General features: G+C 44.5%; 1 non-coding gene across 1 annotated transcript; it reads left to right on the forward strand.

Annotated features, from left to right (window-relative positions):
* Positions 1 to 3,450: 3,450 nt before the first annotated feature.
* On the forward strand, positions 3,451 to 3,558 carry LOC130964468 (small nucleolar RNA R71). The gene has a single exon (XR_009080562.1). It is a non-coding gene; the product is annotated as a small nucleolar RNA R71 (small nucleolar RNA).
* Positions 3,559 to 3,834: the final 276 nt, after the last annotated feature.

Raw genomic sequence — 3,834 nt, forward strand, 5'->3', positions numbered from 1 at the left:
GAGGCATCTCAGGGGTCTCTTGATGAGAGGGGTCTCTTGTGTGCTCCATCCTTTTCTTGGTAATGGGCTTATCCTCATCAATGGGGATGTCTCCCTCTATGTCAACTCCAACTGAATAACAGAGGTGACAAATGAGGTGAGGAAAGGCTAACCTTGCTAAGGTAGAGGACTTATCCGCCACCTTGTAGAGTTCTTGGGCTATGACCTCATGAACTTCCACTTCTTCTCCAATCATGATGCTATGGATCATGATAGCCCGGTCTATGGTAACTTCGGACCGGTTGCTAGTGGGAATGATTGAGCGTTGGATGAACTCCAACCATCCTCTAGCCACGGGTTTGAGGTCATGCCTTCTCAGTTGAACCGGCTTGCCTCTTGAATCTTGTTTCCATTGTGCGCCCTCTTCACATATGATTGTGAGGACTTGGTCCAACCTTTGATCAAAGTTGACCATTCTTGTGTAAGGATGTTCATCTCCTTGCATCATAGGCAAGTTGAACGCCACCCTCACACTCTCCGGACTAAAATCCAAGTATTTCCCCCGAACCATAGTGAGATAATTCTTTGGATCCGGGTTCATACTTTGATCATGGTTCTTTGTGATCCATGCATTGGCATAGAACTCTTGAACCATCAAGATTCCGACTTGTTGAATGGGGTTGGTAAGTACTTCCCAACCTCTTCTTCGGATCTCATGGCGGATCTCCGGATATTCACCCTTTTTGAGTGAAAAGGGGACCTCGGGGATCACCTTCTTCAAGGCCACAACTTCATAGAAGTGGTCTTGATGCACCCTTGAGATGAATCTATCCATCTCCCATGACTCGAAGGTGGAAGCTTTTGCCTTCCCTTTCCTCTTTTTAGAGGTTTCTCCGGCCTTGGATGCCATAAATGGTTATGGAAAAACGAAAAAGCAACGCTTTTACCACACCAAACTTAAAATGTTTGCTCGTCCTCGAGCAAAAGAAGAAAGAAGAGAGTAGAAGAAGAAGAAATGAGGAAGAGGGAGATGGTGGTGTGTTCGGCTAAAGAGGGGGAGAAGTGGTGTTTAGGTTGTGTGAAAATGAAGTGTTGAAGAAGGGTATATATAGGAGAGAGGGGAGAAGGTAGTTCGGCCATTATGGGTGGGTTTGGGAGGGAAAGTGGTTTGAATTTGAAGGGTGAGGTTGGTGGGGTTTTATGAAGGATGGATGTGAGTGGTGAAGAGAAAGATGGGATTTGATAGGTGAAGGGTTTTTGGGGAAGAGGTGTTGAGGTGATTGGTGAATGGGGGAAGAAGAGAGAGAGTGGTGGTGGGGTCCTGTGGGGTCCACAGATCCTGTGGTGTCAAGGAAAAGTCATCCCTGCACCAAATAGCATCAAAATCCACGTTTTGAGCTATTTCTGGCGTTAAACGCCGGGCTGGTGCCCATTCCTGGCGTTTAACGCCAGGTTCTAGCCCTTTTCTGGCGTTTAACGCCAGTCTGGTGCCCCTTTCTGGCGTTAAACGCCCAGAATGGTGCCAGACTGGGCGTTAAACGCCCAACTGCTAGGCTTACTGGCGTTTAAACGCCAGCAGCTTCTTCCTCCAGGGTGTGCTATTTTTCTTCCTGTTTTTCATTCTGTTTTTGCTTTTTTCATTGTTTTTGTGACTTCTTATGATCATCAACCTACAAAAAAGATAAAATAACAAAAGAAAATAGTTAACTATAGAACATTGGGTTGCCTCCCAACAAGCGCTTCTTTAATGTCATTAGCTTGACAGAGGACTCTCATGGAGCCTCAGAAATGCTCAGAACCGTGTTGGAACCTCCCAACACCAAACTTAGAGTTTGAATGTGGGGGTTCAACACCAAACTTAGAGTTTGGTTGTGGCCTCCCAACACCAAACTTAGAGTTTGACTGTGGGGGCTCTGCTTGGCTCTGTTTTGAGGGAAGCTCTTCATGCTTCCTCTCCATGATGATAGAGGGATGTCCTTGGGCCTTAAACACCAAGGATTCTTCATTCACTTGAATGATCAACTCTCCTCTATCAACATCAATCACAGCCTTTGCTGTGGCTAGGAAGGGTCTGCCAAGGATGATGGATTCATCCATGCACTTCCCAGTCTCTAGGACTATGAAATCAGTAGGGATGTAATGGTCTTCAACTTTTACCAGAACATCCTCTACAAGTCCATGAGCTTGTTTTCTTGAGTTGTCTGCCATCTCTAGTGAGATTTTTGCAGCTTGCACCTCAAAGATCCCTAATTTCTCCATTACAGAGAGGGGCATGAGGTTTACACTTGACCCTAAGTCACACAAGGCCTTCTTGAAGGTCATGGTGCCTATGGTACAAGGTATAGAAAACTTCCCAGGATCCTGCCTCTTTTGAGGCAGTTTCTGCCTAGACAAGTCATCCAGTTCTTTGGTGAGCAAGGGAGGTTCATCTTCCCAAGTCTCATTTCCAAATAACTTGTCATTTAGCTTCATGATTGCTCTAAGATATTTAGCAACTTGCTCTTCAGTGACATACTCATCCTCTTCAGAGGAAGAATACTCATCAGAGCTCATGAAAGGCAGAAGTAAGTCCAATGGAATCTCTATGGTCTCATCTTGAGCCTCAGAATCCCATGGTTCCTTATTGGGGAACTCATTAGAGGTCAGTGGACGTCCAGTGAGGTCTTCCTCAGTGGCGTCCTCTGCCTCTTCTTCCTTCCAGAATTCGGCCATGTTGATGGCCTTGCACTCTCCCTTTGGATTTTCTTCTGTATTACTTGGGAGAGTACTAGGAGGGAGTTTAGTAACTTTCTTACTCAGCTGACCCACTTGTCCTTCCAAATTCCTAATGGAGGACCTTGTTTCATTCATGAAACTTTGAGTGGTCTTTATTAGATCAGAGACCATTGTTGCTAAGTCAGAGGTATTCTGCTTAGAACTCTCTGTCTGTTGCTGAGAAGATGATGGAAAAGGCTTGTTATTGCCAAGCCTGTTTCTTCCACCATTATTGTTATTGAAACCTTGTTGAGGTCTCTCTTGATTCTTCCATGAGAAATTTGGGTGATTTCTCCATGAAGAATTATAGGTGTTTCCATAGGGTTCTCCTAGGTAATTCACCTCTTCCATTGAAGGATTCTCAGGATCATAAGCTTCTTCCTCAGATGAAGCATCCTTAGTACTGCCAGGTGCATTTTGCATTCCAGACAGACTTTGAGAAATCAAATTGACTTGTTGAGTCAATATCTTGTTCTGAGCCAGTATGGCATTCAGAGTGTCAATCTCAAGAACTCCTTTCTTCTGACTAGTCCCATTGTTCACAGGATTCCTTTCAGAAGTGTACATGAATTGGTTATTTGCAACCATTTCAATCAGCTCTTGAGCCTCTGTAGGCGTCTTCTTCAGATGAAGAGATCCTCCAGCAGAGCTATCCAAAGACATCTTGGATAGTTCAGAGAGACCATCATAGAAAATACCTATGATGCTCCATTCAGAAAGCATGTCTGAGGGACATCTTCTGATTAATTGTTTGTATCTTTCCCAAGCTTCATAGAGGGATTCTCCATCCTTCTGTCTGAAGGTTTGGACTTCCACTCTAAGCTTACTCCATCTTTGAGGTGGAAAGAACTTTGCCAAGAAGGCATTGACTAGCTTTTCCCAAGAGTCCAGGCTTTCTTTAGGTTGAGAATCCAACCATATTCTAGCTCTGTCTCTTACAGCAAAAGGGAATAGCATCAGTCTATAGACCTCAGGGTCAACCCCATTAGTCTTGACTGTGTCACAGATTTGCAAGAACTCAGCTAAAAACTGATGAGGATCTTCCATTGGAAGTCCATGGAACTTGCAATTCTGTTGCATTAGAGAAACTAATTGAGGCTT

This window comes from Arachis stenosperma, chromosome 2, assembly GCF_014773155.1.
Source record: "Arachis stenosperma cultivar V10309 chromosome 2, arast.V10309.gnm1.PFL2, whole genome shotgun sequence".
NCBI lineage: Eukaryota > Viridiplantae > Streptophyta > Magnoliopsida > Fabales > Fabaceae > Arachis > Arachis stenosperma.